Raw genomic sequence first — 14,519 nt, 5'->3', positions numbered from 1 at the left:
CTCAACCAGGCCCACACCCTCCAGTGTCTAGCTGGAGACTCCTCTAACAATAAATCTATAGTTTTCTGTGTCCCAAGAAATGTTTCAAAAGAAATTTGATCTTGGTACTCTTGCTATCCAACTGTCTAGTTATACCTGGAATATTGGAGCTATGTAGGAAATCATCATTTAATTCTAACCCACAATTTGGAACATGTCATTGTTTCTCCCTCAATCGTTTCCTCATTTTCTAATTCCTAGTCAATGCTGGGACCAGCATCTACTCTGGTACCAAGGCAATCCTATGTTCATTCATTCATTCATTCAGCAAACATTTACTGAGTGCATATTATATGAGAGGATTTGTTCTACCGGTGGGAGTTCAACAGTGAACTATGTAATATATTGATGAGTACTATAAAGAAAGAAACATCAAAATAAGGACTGTCATTGTAGAAGCAGGTGGTAAGGGTGGGTTAATGATATGCTAAGGTGACATTTGAGTTGCAGCCAGAATAAAGTAGGGACACCGGTGGTTACCAGGGAGAAGAATGTCCCAGGAGGAAGGAGTAGCACGTGCTGCTGAAGATCAGCCAGGAGGCCAGGGTGGGTAGAGGTGAGTGGCTGTGGAGGAGACCAGGTCACGAGGTGGTGAGCAGGGTTGGAACAGGGGCTGAAGGTCATGTAGGTTGCAGGTCATGGGAAATGCTTCAGATTTTACTCTGAGTTAGAAAACCACTAAAGGGATTTGAGCAAAGAGTTTAATCTGATTTCAGTTTTATAAAGATCTCTCTGGCTGCCTTGTGCAGAGTAGACACTGGGAAGCAGAATAGAGGCAGGATGTCAATTCACAGCCTGGTTTATTAATCCTTGCCTTCTTCTCTCATGGTGGGAGGATGGATAGAAAGCCTGAGTATCAACCATGACCCCTCCTTCCTCTTGACCTATCAATGGTCAAAGGTCCCTAGAATGTCTCACTGATATTTTTGTGAGATAAGATGCAATCTGTTCATTTCTCTGATACCCTCCTTCTGTTCCTCTCTACTATTCCTTCTCACACTACTTCTTCTCTGTCCTCTTTCTCCCACCTCTCATTACCTGAAGTCAAGCACCTCTGCAGAGCCTCCTAAGAGGCCATAAAATCTTTGTTGGATCTCACTAACCTGGCCTCTATCACAGCTGGGGAGAGCATCCTGCCCAGGTCTAGACTTTTCTGTGACTTCCTATGGCCTTCCATTAGAGGAAAAGACTGGCTTGCAAAACTCTCAAATATGTAACCCTACTGTCTCTCAAGCCTCAATGGACACCACCTCACCCCTTGGCCTCTTGTTCCAGCCCTGCCGTTCCTTTCTCTTCCTTGCTACTTCTTGCCTCCAAGTCTCTGCATGTTGCTCTCCCTTTCTGATTGCCCTTCCCTCAGGTCTGCATGTGGAGATTCCTTCAGACTCAGCTTAGACAGTCTCTTCTCTGAGAAGGCATCCTTGACGGCCACCACCTAGGAAATACGCCGTAGGCTCCTTCTCTTTGCTCCTGCAGACCCCCTGCATTGCCTGGTTCGTTCTTGCCCATTTCCATGACTGATCCCCCAACTACATATTAAGCTCTTGAAAGGCAAGGACCTTGTGTTGTCCACAGTTGATTCTCAGTCTGGCATGATGAGTGACACAGGGCAGGCTACTTATGCAAATGTCCTGTACCAGGCACATCACAGCACCACTCCATCCACACCAGAGGTGGAGGGAGGGCCACAGATCCCAGGCTTACAGTGCCACTTTCCTAAGATCTCCCTCACGAGTCACTCCTGAGATGGGTGTGCAGCCACCTAGTAATGATTCATGTTTGAGCAGAAACATTTGACATGTTTGAGCACCCATTGTCTGGGTAGCTCAGCAGATATTAGTGATATCCATGAACCTCTGCCAGATCTCTCAGGTAAGATCAGACTTTACACACACAATTTCTTGCATTTGAAATTAAGGAGATCTTCCAGACTGGACTGAGCAGCAGAACCTCCTGCCTAGAGTAGGATAAGAATTGGACTGGGACAAGGAGTATTGAACAACTCCCTAAGTCCCTGGGTCATCTTAGGCACTTTAACTTTCTTTCTTTTCCTTTTTCTTTCTTTCCTTTTTTTTGAGTTGGAGTCTCACTCTGTTGCCCAGGTTGTAGGGCAGTAGTGCAATCTTGGCTCACTGCAACCTCTGCCTCCTGGGTTCAAGCAATTCTCCTGCCTCAGCCTCCTAAGTAGCTGGGATTACAGATGTGTGCCACCACGCTTGGCTAATTTTTGTATTTTTTAGTAGAGATGGGGTTTCATCATATTGGACAGGCTGGTCTTGAACTCCTGACCTTGTGATCCATCTGCCTCAGCCTTCCAAAGTGCTGGGATTACAAGCATGAGCCACCACACCCAGTCTTAACTTTTCTAAGGAAAATGCAAAAAGAAGAAAAATTTGGTGGTAGGGCTATGGGTATATAATGCATTGAAATGTAGAGTTTTGGATAAGCTGTGAGTCCCAACAATAACAACAACCACAAAATGGTCTGAGGGCTACAGATGTAAACTTGGTAAGAGGAAACACGGATTAGTATATACGAGCACTGAAATAAAGCTAGAGAAGGCCATTGACATCACCCAGGTTTTCTACAGATGGAAACACTGAGTCAAGAAAGGTAAGGTGACCAGATCAATAGTCCTGCAAATAGTTAGTGTCAGATCTGGAGTGAGGACTCGGTCCCTGAATCTAAATCTTTAGGTCATTCTGCTCCCTCTTGGTGTCTCTCATGTCTAACCAAAAGAGGTTCTGGGTGGTTGGGACCATGGCCATCTTCTTAGTTCTTCCTCTCTTGTAGAAATGTAGGTGAAATAGAGGGAGGAGACTCATTTGGGGCATTTCAAAAAATTCTGGAACCCTCTATTATTGACAATTACATCAATCATTTGCAAATTACAGATGTTACGTATTGAGTTCCTGGCATGGCATTTTTCTTTCTGTGCATTTCCCTACCTATCTTGAAAGGTGGCTATCATTGCAATGCTACGCAGGTAAGGCAGATGGCTGGGGGAGCAAAATGATTTACTGCAGGTCACACAGAGCTAATGAGTGAAGGAGCTAGCATTTGAAGCCCATGTGATGCTGTGCAATTAGACAAGGATTTTGCTCATTTTCTAGGACAAAAATTAAGGAAAAGAATGAATTTACTTAGGGTATTAATATTTTACAGTTTATGAACTACTTTTATGGCACAGTATTAATTTGCTCCAAGCACTCGACATCCCTGTGAGATGGGTATTCACATCCACACTTTACGAATGAGGAAACTGAGGCACAAGACAATCAAGTGCCCTAGTTCCAGGTACCCTGAGAACTGAGATTAAATCTAGGCTATCTTAATCCAATGCTTGTGCTTTTTTACTATACTGGAGCTGAAATCCCAATGCTTGTGCTTTTTTACTATACTGGAGCTGAAATCAAGGAAAGAAACTGAAGCAAGAGAAAGATATTTCAAGTTTAAAATATTCCATCAGATGTTTTCAGCAAATGTTACATGAAGGCCATTCAACACCAGATTTCAGTTATCCTAAAGTGCCCACTTGAAAAAAAAAATGAGCATTTTAAAGCAAAATATGTGCTTCTGTTCTCCTTCACTTTGCCTCAGTGGTTGACCCTAAATAATACACAACAAGCCATGGAGCATCCTTCAGGCTTGCCACACAGACCGAGATGGCGAAAGCAGCCAGGAACGGCCTTTCTGCAGCCCACGTCTGCACAGGTGGTCATGTTGGAAGTAAGGCTCGTTCACTCATTCAACAACCATTCATCATGGCCATGGCTGCACCAGGTGCTGCAGCCACAACCAGAGTCAGATAGGGAGAAGCACCAGTCATCGGGAAGCATCAAATCAACAGAAAGGACAGGTATGTGTGCAAGCAATGACACAGCACAGTCCATCACAAAGCAGGTCCAGAGTGTTGTGGGAGCACATGAGAGAATCTGGGAAGGCTTCCTATAGGAAGGGGCATTTGAATCGGGTTGTTAAGGGAAGAAAGAAGTGGGAAATGGTTATTCTAGGCAGGGAGACCACCATGAGCAAAGTCAGGGGCATAAAAGAGCAGAGAACAGTATAAGATAGTCCTGGTTCCTTCCAGAAATTATAATTCCTTCAGCAATAAAATCAAGCTGTAAGCATTCAGTCTATTTCAGTCAAATTGAGCAAACATTTGGTAAACACCTGACATTACAGAGCAGAGTTGGATGAAAGTAATCCTGCCCACAAGAAACCCACAACCCGAGGTGAACAGTTAAATGCGTCCCTACTCTGTGTAAATCTCTGTTTACACTGTAAAAAAAAATAATAATCCACCCCTGTGGTGAGCAGACCTCACTGTTTCAAACTAGATGAGTGTTGCATTTGATGGCAAAGCACTTGACCTTCAGCACTTGTAGGCAAGGAGGATGGCATGCAGCATTTTCCCCTGAGAAGCCCTCTTTATGTTGCCCTGAGTGAATCTTGGACCAGACTACAGTGTTTCCACTGTGAGTCACTGACTAATATTTCCACTCTCTTTTCATAGCTGATGGATGTTTAATGATTTGCCAATCTGAGGAAGAGAGTTTCTTTAGAAAACAATAATCCCTTTTACTTGCACAAGACATTAGGTTTTTAAAAGCCCTTCCCAAACATCCTCTCCACATCCCACTGGATTGTGATTGAGCCTGATAAACTGCAAGACTTGTTGGTAGCCCCATTCTCCAGATGAGAGAAAGAAGCCTCAGTGAGGTGGAACAACTCAAGGTCACACAGCAGGTGCATGAGGAAATCTGAGTTCAAATCCATGTTTTCTGACCCTCAAATCTGGTCCACTTTCCTCTACACCTAACCATCTGCCTAAGCTCTGATAATATCATCCATATTATGACATAAATCTCCAGATGAGACATTGGCCAAATCACATCCCCTTGGGTAACATAATGACACCATAAATTAAAAGCCCAATTAAAGAACATAGCCATTTAACTGGGACTTAGACTGTCCCCCGAGGCCACGATATAAAGGAAGAGCCTTTTCAAAGTCAATGGCTGCCTATCCTGGTTATTACTCAGAGACCTACTTACCCACATGCACGAACTTTCAGACCCTAATTATTCACATGCTATCTTCCTTATTCCGGGGCCCTGGTCCCAGCTGATCTGAGTTGGGAATCACTACCCAAGCTCTGGCCCTCTCTCCAGCCTGCAGATGTAGTTAACAGTCCATCACACTGTGTGGACAGCCCAGGTGCCTCTCGGCTTTGACACATCACTTAACATCAAGAGCATCATAACCTGATGGAAAACAATGCCCCCTGGTTCAAATGGACAACTGAAGCGGGTGTCTCCAGCTGTCTGAAAGTGAGGTAGTTTGCCAGTGGCCAAGCAGCAAGGAATGTCACTATGCGCGATGTGGTTCTTGTTTTGCTGGCAAAGTGGGGTGGGGAGCTAGAAATGAGGCAGGGAGAAGGGGAGAGCACCGTCTTGTCTCCTAGCTCAAAATTTCTATTCCCCTCCTATCCCTAATAGTCAACGACAATAACATGATACTCCTGTGTCCCAAAATAATAACAGTTACTACTTGCCTCGTCTAAACATCCCTTCCAGTGATTGGGTTTGAAGGTGGCTCTACAGATCAAGAGCTGGTCCCTTTCCATGTCATAGCTGAGCTGCAGTGTCCCCGCACACCCCTGTCCCCAGCCAAGTCACAGGAAGAATGGGTCTGTGCATTCGCCTGGATCACAGAGAATCGCTGCCACTGTCCCCTCCATCCCAGTGCGGTCTTCTCCTGAGCCTGGCCCCCGGGTTCCCTGGCTCCAAGGACCCCAATGGCCAAGGTCTGCACGCGCCCCCTCAGCCTCCATCTGGAACTCCTGGGGGGACCCCCTCATTAACCCAGCCTCTCCGCTTCTCTCACAGCCCTGGCCCTTCTTATCCCCTCAAGACCTGCCCAGCTGTGCAGCAAACCTGGAGGGCAGAGAGACTGGGGAAAATCGAGGGAGATAAACCACATTTTGCGGCGGAATCGCTGTTCCGTGACAGAAAGCCATCCAACTGGCAACCACGCTTGCAGAAGCGTCACTGGCACCGACGAGAGAGTTTTGCAGCTGCCGACCCCAGAGCGCTCTCACCTACCTGTCTCCACTGCAGGGCTCCCCTCTCTCTCCCCCGGGGGCCGCGCTCCTGGGTCCCTCTCTCTCCTCTTTCGCCGTCTCTGGCCGCCAACACTTGCGGCGGCGGGCGGACTGGGAAGTCCGCGGCACCTGCGAGCTGGTGTCGGGTCCCCGCGGCGAGGCTGCCTGGAGGAGGAGCGAGCGGATGCTGCCCTCGCCCGCCGCCGCCGGTGCTGATGCGGTTGCTATGGTTATGGAACTCCGCAGCTGCCCCCTCTCGGTGCAACAGCTGCCCGGCCGCGGCCTCCGGGCAGCCCCAGCGAGCGGGCGCCAGGACGCTAGGCTGTCAGCGCGGTCAGGGGAACGCAGCCGCCAGCGCCGCAAGAGAGCAAGGACCGAGCAGCTGCGCCCGCGCCGCTGGGCTGGCGCCTCCGGGCTGCGCTCACCTCCGGCGCCCTGGCTCCTCTACTTCCTCCGCCTGGACGCGGCCAGACCTCCGCGCCGCGCCGCGCGCCCTAGCGGCCGGGAGAGCCCGCCCTGCTGCTCCCGCTGGCTCCGCTCCGCAGCCGCTGCGCACCGCGGGGGTAGACGCTGCGCGACTGGCTGGCAGCGCGGCTCACGCGCTCCCACCTCGGTCCCTCTTCGCCGCGAGGCCCTGATGGGAGCCCGGGGCGGGCTGCCCAGCGGCCAAACCCCTCCCGCCCGGCCGCCCGGCTGCCCAGGGCGCAGGCTGCGGCCCCGCGTGCGGCCCTCCCAGCCCGACCGGCGCGAGCATGCTCAGTCCCCGCGGCGGGGCTGCCCTCCCGAGCCAAGACCCCAGGCCTCGGGCAGGAAAAGAGTCCCTGCAGACGCCCAGGGGCGGGGCGCGGCGGAGAACTGGCCGGGAGGGGGCTGTTGAACTTCGAAGGGAAGCCTAGGCAACAAGTAGATGCCTGAGAAAGGGTAAAAGCGCTGAGCAACCCATACCTCCAATGCGAAGTCAGCAGTGGCCTTCAACCAGCCAGCTGGCCCGTCATCCGATGGGCTCCTCACTTCATGCTGAACGTGGGGGTTCACAGACGTGTGAGATTCTGTCCACGGAGAAGGGAGAGGAAGATCAGGGAGAGTTAAGCCAACTCCTGTCTACTGAGCATTCTTAAGGGGCATTGGGAACTCTGATTATCACCACCACTGTGTTGGCAAGTTCTTGTGGCATGCCTGTGACAGATGACAAAACAGCCTTAGAGAAGGAGCCAAGACTGGGACTCGGAAGCCCAGTGACCCGTCCACTAGACTCAGCTGCACTGACTCCACCCAGGAGGAGGCAGGGAATGGAACCAGGCATTAGAGGATGACTATATCCCCCACTAGACTGGGCTGCACTAACTCATACCCCAGGAGGAGGCAGGGAATGGAACCAGGCATTAGAGGATGACTATGTCCCCCACTAGACTGGGCTGCACTAACTCATACCCCAGGAGGAGGCAGGGAATGGAACCAGGCATTAGAGGATGACTATGTCACCCACTAGACTGGGCTGCACTAACTCATACCCCGGGAGGAAGCAGGGAATGGAACCAGGCAATTGCAGTGAGCAGGAGGAGCCTCTAACCCAGTCAGGTTGGGGTCTGGGGCAGCGTACAGAGCGTAATTGGGGAAAGATACCTGAAAAAAAGGCATAAGAACAAATGAGTGGGGCGGTGAAGGGTGGAGAAGACTGCTCTTTCCAGGACAGAGGGGCAGCGTACAGAGGCCTGGAGTCAGGACAGAACAGCTGGAATCTAGCAGCAGCAGGCAAGGAGAGGTGAGGCAGGCCAGTGGTGAGGTTTACAGGGCAGGCACTGCACACCAAAGGCCTTGCGATCCAAGTGAAGGGGTTGGAATTTGACAATGTGACCCTTACGATGGAAGGGGAATGGGGAAGGTGGTGGGGAGGACGACAGTGAAGCAGTTTAAGCAGGAGAAAGGCGGGGTAGACATGATGGGAAGGTCACCTTAGTTGAAGTGTGTGTGGTGCTGGCTAGGGTGGGGATTAAGGCTGCAGAAAGGGTGTCCTAAGGAGGCTGTTGACATAGTGGGCCTGGGCAGATGGAGGCTCTGAGCTATCTACCCTGCTTGTCCTCCCCACAGCACCCAGCAAGCCCAGGGCAATGCATACCCTCAGTAAAGGTTTGGTGAATGGCAAATAAATATGTATTTCTCTATAGAGAAAATGGATGCTTTTCTTTTACAATATTTGTCTCTTAAATGTGATCATAATCATATGGCATTTATTTTGCTATTGACATTGCATTTTTATGCAACCTTATTTTTGAAAGTCAATGCAAGCACTCAATATTTTCCTCTGCATTTTCCAGTCCTCGGCAGTAGAGATACGCCAGGAGCATAGGATTTGCTTGTATTGGATGTGTTTCAATTGTCTGGATAAAACAGCTCCATGATATATTAAGTGAAAAAGCAAAGTGCAGAATAGATAAAATAAGATCATATTAAAATAAGACAACTGTTGTGAAACAAGGAGAGAGATACACATATTTGTATTGCTTGCATTGGCATGAAAATATGCTAGAAGGATATGTAAGAAACTTGGAGAAGTAGCTATTAGCTATGAGGGTGAAGATGGGTGGAAGAACTAGGTTGATGAGGTTAGAGTGAGAGTGAGAATTTTGACATACACTATTTTTTGTTTGTTTTTTGAGACAGGGTCTTACCTTGTTAGCCAGGCTAGAGTGCAGTGGCACAATCTTAACTCACTGCAGGCTTTAACTCCTGGGCACAAGTGATCTTCCCACCTCAGCCCCTCCAAGTAGGTAGGGCTACCATACCTGGGTAAGGTTTTTATTTTTTGTAGACCTACCACCATACCTGGGTGAGGTTTTAATTTTTTGTAGAGATGGGGTCTGGCTATGGTGCCCAGGCTAGTTTCAAACTCCTGGGCTCAAATGATCCTCCTGCCTCAGACTTGCAGAGTGCTGGGATTAGAGGTGGGAGCCACTGCACTTGATCTCAACATACACTTTTATAAAACATTTTGATGTTTAAGCCAAAAAGAAATTGCACACATATATGAGTGTGTATGTGCATATATATAAACACACACATATGTACGTTTGTGTGTGTATATATATATGCACATATACATAATCTGTATATATAATCTGTGACTAGAATCTCAGTGAATCTTGAAATAACCTCAAAGGCAACATGCAACATGTGCCAGTGAGATATGTCCCAAGAGATGCCCCCAATCCTTGTTCCCCATGTGGTAAAATAGTAGTATGAATTATCATTGCAAAGTCTTCTTCAAACTCTGCTCATGGACTGCCCAGCATGACATTAATCAATCAGCTGGAATGATGCACTGTTGGCTCCGAGATCCCCTTACCCACTATCCCCTTACCCACTACCCTCTTAATGAATGGGCCTTGTGCAAGGTAAGGCCCTGAACAGCTGGGGGCTGGGGGAGGTCTGGAAGGGAAAGCCTCTGCTGCTGCCCAGGTTGGGCCTTGGTGGAACTGACTCAAAAGCAGCAATAGCCCTCCACTGTCATCTCCCACCAAGAAAATGTCCCACTGCCCGTCAAATCACAGAAACCAGAAACCTAACATCGTCCTAGGCTTCCTAGTCTCTCCCTCTCTCCCATTCTCTGGACTCCTCTCATCTCCCTCAACCGAATTAATTGCCAACTTCTGCCAATTCCACCATGTAAATAGCTCTCAGAGTCATCTATAGCAGGGGCTCCCTGAGAGATTTTTTAAAACCTTCTTCAAAAAGGGGTCATGAGTGATGATGTGTCTGTCAAGAGGAACGGTGTTTCGGGATGATGTTTTGGGATGAGCAGTTACGAACAGGACAGATGGACATTGGTTCTGAGACGGATACAAGCCAAATCCAGGCCCTAGTTCTGGTGCAGGTGGAAGGTGAGCCCAGTGGAAAGAATTGAGTGCTGAGAGGTACAGTCTGGGGAGCTCCCCTGAGATCCTTTGGCTGAGTGGGGTTCAAGGGTGTAGTGTGAGGTTGTCCTCCCTCATAGGGACCACAGGGGCTTGAGCCCCTTCAGGGTGAGCAAGGGATCACAGCCAAGTAGGCCAGCATTTCTTCCTGCAGAAGGCAGGTTTTCAATGGTGACATCCTGTGGTAGCAAGAAGCAACTGTCCTAAAATGCTAATCAGACTCCACAGCTCTACATATCGGAGAGAAAGTCCGAGCAGCCTCCCTGGGGACTGGACTGTGTGCAAACCCCGGCAGACTGAGGACAATTCCGGAAAACCAGACCCCAAGAGGGAGAACCTTCACTTCCCGCTAATAGAAGGACACAGAGGAAACAATTTGCTAGGCCTGGAACCTTGGCTTTGCTGCTGTCTTCCTGTTGTCCTTAAAGATGCAGCATGACCTAATTACATCTCAGTTCCTGTTTCTCTAAAACAAGGATAATAATAAAATGGACCTCATAACTTTGTTGTGAAGATTAAATGGATTAACACATATGGATGCAAATGGATTGAAACTTAGAACCCTGCCTCAGACCCAGGAAGGACTATGTAGGTGTGAGCTGTTTTTATGATCTTTTTCAATACTGAAATGAGTTGAAGAAACAGGTGTCTGGGTACCATGTTTATTAGTTATACTTTCTTATCTAGCCACACATTGACCCAGGACCATCCTGCTTCTTATCTGAAATAATTTCTTATCTGACCTCTCCAATTCTAGTTTTGTCCCCTTTAATACTCTTCTGTATACATCCTGTGGACCTTTTAAAAATGCAACTTTGGGCCAGGCGCGGTGGCTCAAGCCTGTAATCCCAGCGCTTTGGGAGGCCGAGACGGGCGGATCTCGAGGTCAGGAGATTGAGGCCATCCTGGCTAACACAGTGAAACCCCATCTCTACTAAAAAATACAAAAAAAAAAAAACTAGCCGGGCAAGGTAGCGGGCGCCTGTAGTCCCAGGTACGCAGGAAGCTGAGGCAGGAGAATGGCATAAACCCGGGAGGCGGAGCTTGCAGTGAGCTGAGATCCGGCCACTACAATCCAGCCTGGGCAACAGAGCGAGACTCTGTCTCAAAGAAAAAAAAAAAATGCAACTTTGATCCCATCCTCTTCCTCTTAAGATCCTTCAGGAGTGATTCTGGACTTCCAGAATAAGTTCCATGCCCCAGAGTCTGGCCTTCAGGGGCAGCTAAGGTCTGACTCCTGCTCTATTTGGTTCAACAACACCCAAGTGTTTGAACTTCCCAGAAAGTCCCACGCTGTCTAGAACATCCATGAATTCTTACTCATCCTTCAAACCTCTGTCACCACATTACTTCCTTCCTGAAAGCTTCTCAGACCTACCTTAGGGTTAATCCCTTCTGAACCTCACACACAGAGCCTGTAATATAATTATTTAATATAAAAATAGATTTCCCACACTAGACTGAGAAGTCTTTGAATTAAGTTATTATAAAAGGGGCCTGTGTCTTTTTATCTTTCTTTACTCAAACTATAGCACAGTGTTTGGAATATACAGATGTTCTTAGTACATGTCAAAAATATTATCTGAGGCCAGGCGTGGTGGTTCGTGCCTGTAATCCCAACACTTTGGAAGGCTGAGGTGGGTGGATCATCTGAGGTCAGAAGTTTGAGACCAGCCTGGCCAACATGGTGAAACCCCCGTCTCAACTAAAAATGCAAAAAAAAAAAAAAAAAATAGCTAGGCATGGCAGTGCACGCCTATAATCCCAGCTACTCAGGGGGCTGAGGCAGGAGAATCACTTGAACCCGGGAGGTGGAGGTTGCAGTGAGCCGAGATTGCACCATTGCACTGCGGCCTGGACAACAAGAGTAAGATTCTGTCTCAAAAAAAAAAAAAAAAGTATTTAAATAGATTTGAGGTTGATTTTCTTATGTGATATGGTTTGGCTGTGTCCCCAAATCTTATCTTGAATTGTGGCTCCTGTCATTCCCACATGTTGTGGGAGAGACCTAGTAGGAGATAACTGAATCATGGGGGCGGTTTTCCCCCATAGTGTTCTCATGATAGTGAATAAGTCTCATGAGATCTAACGTATTTATAAGGGGTTACCCCTTTCACTTGGGTCTCATTCTCTCTGGCCTGCTGCCATGTAAGACATGCCTTTCACCTTCCACCATGATTGTGAGGCCTCCCCAGCCACCATGTGGAACTGTGAGTCCATTAAACCTCTTTTTCTTTATAAATTACCCAGTCTCACATATGTCTTTATCAGCAATGTGAAATGGCCTAATATATCATGTATTTGACTTGTCTTGCCAGCCAACCAAAGATCAAAAGTTTGTTTTAAACATCAATATACTTATGATAGCCATTCAGTTATTGCATTTAATTTTATTAACTGATGAAATGAGGGATTGGTTCACCTAAGAACCTGCTTGATTGGCACAGCGGGGTGGGAAGGGGAATTAAGAAAAGGCCAACTTTGTTAATGTTTGGGGCAGCTCTTGAATGAAAATACTTCTTCAGCAGTTCAGCTCAGAGGTATTCCCATGTTTATCACTTCTTTCCATCAGTGCTTTATTTGGGGGCACATGTAACGGTGACCACAGCCAAACCCTTAGGGAGCAGTGTTCTTACCGGGAACCAGACACTATTCTAAACACGTTGTGTGGAACTCGTTTCATCTTTCTTAGGGTCAACAAGCCTGTTATGAGGAAACACAGACAAAGGTGGAGGATTTCAACAGCCAGTCCCTGTTTACTCCAACTAAACATCACCACCTATATCCTCTGTTCGAGCTTGGCTTCCATTTCCCGTGTGGTTTACATTTATGTTTTACAGGTGTCTTACTATCATTATCTAACACAGTGTTTCTCAACCTCAGCATTATTGACAGTTGAGACCCAGTGATTCTCTTCCAGAGGGGGCTTCCCCATGCATTGCAGGATGTTCAAAAACTCCCTGACCTCCGCCCAATAATAGCACCTTCCCTCACCCTCAACTGTGATGACCAAAATGGTATCTAGACATTGGCAATGTCTCTGGGGAGTAAAATTGAGGACCACTAATCGGAAAAATGGATTTAAGGCATTAGCATTTACTGTAAAAGATAATGCATATAAAACCAACTTAAATAAATGTACTGATATTTTCAAGTAGGCCAGTGTTGGCTGGGTGCCATGGGTCACACCTGTTATCTAAGCAATTTAAGAGGCTGAGAAGCAAGGATCACTTGAAGCCAGGAGTTTGAAACCAACCTGGGCAATATAGCAAGACCCTAGTTTCTACAGAAAACCAAAAAAAAAACAAATTAGCTAGGTACGATGGTCCCAGCGACTTGGAAGGCTTAGGAGAGAGGATCTCTTGAGCACAGGAGCTTGAGGCCTGCAATGAGCTATGATTGAACCATTGTACTTCAGCCTGGGTGATATAGCAAGACCTCCCCCCAACCAGAAAAGGGGCTGATATTTGTTAGATATAATTGAATCAACACTGTTTTCAATTGTGGTTTGGGCTGGCAAAGGCTTTCCTGGTAGATGTGTTTGCTTGACTTTTTCTTTCTGTTCACTTATGTTTCCATTACATGTGCATTCTTTATTTTTATTTTTTTGGCCTTTTTATTAATATTATTATTATTATTTTGAGACGGAGTCTTGCTCTTGTTGGCCAGGCTGGAGTGCAATGGCACGATCTTGGCTCACTGCAACCTCTGCCTCCCTGTTTCAAGCAATTCTCTTGCTTCAGCTTCCCGAGTAGCTGGGATTACAGGCGCCTGCCACCACACCTGGCTAACTTCCGTATTTTTAGTAGAAGCGGCATTTCACCATGTTGGCCAGGCTGGTCTTGAACTCCTGACCTCGTGATCCACCTGCCTCGGCCTCTGAAAGTGCTGAGATTACAGGCATGGGCTACCACACCCGGCCCATGTGCATTGTGCATTCTTTTTAAATCTCTCTGTGTGTGTGTGTGTGTGTGTGTGTGTGTGTGTGTGTGTGTGTGTGTTTCATTCAATTTGTTTGCAGGGGTCTTTTTAAACCATTTGTCCACTTTGCAGGGATTAGCTTAATTATAGCATTTTTATCATCTTTAATTTAATTAGGCACAACCAACTGCATATCCCCATTGCATTGAAGGAGGTAAACCACTGCCAAGTTTCCCTCATGTGTGGTTTTCAAAAGCAAGCATTCCTCAAGAGTGGGCACATTTCAGGTGCCCACCGAAATGCGACGGGGTTATGGTGCTGCTGTCGATGTTTATGTTAAACATCCGTGAAATTAAACCATTTTCCTTTTTAAGACAAAGTTCAATATAAATGAACAGTTTAACATATTCTGGCTGTGTATTCTAAAATATGGGAAATCTTGTCCACAGCCCCCTACTCCTGCAACCTGAAGATCAGCAGAGTTGCTGGAAAGCACATGGGCAGCAGAATCAAAGGGACCCAATGGGACCCCAACTTCAACC

The 14,519-nt window shown here is 47.4% G+C and overlaps 1 protein-coding gene across 1 annotated transcript in view; it reads right to left on the bottom strand.

Annotated features, from left to right (window-relative positions):
* The window catches only part of FAM135B (family with sequence similarity 135 member B), a 360,700-nt gene extending 353,975 nt beyond the window's left edge, over window positions 1-6,725 (bottom strand). The window contains exon 1 of the mRNA XM_050802604.1: window positions 6,147-6,725. The gene's annotated coding sequence lies outside the window, so the exon portion shown is untranslated. The remainder of the gene's footprint in view (window positions 1-6,146) is intronic.
* Window positions 6,726-14,519: the final 7,794 nt, after the last annotated feature.

Source organism: Macaca thibetana, chromosome 8 (assembly GCF_024542745.1).
Source record: "Macaca thibetana thibetana isolate TM-01 chromosome 8, ASM2454274v1, whole genome shotgun sequence".
Lineage (NCBI taxonomy): Eukaryota > Metazoa > Chordata > Mammalia > Primates > Cercopithecidae > Macaca > Macaca thibetana.
This window is presented reverse-complemented; position numbering and strand designations above follow the sequence as displayed.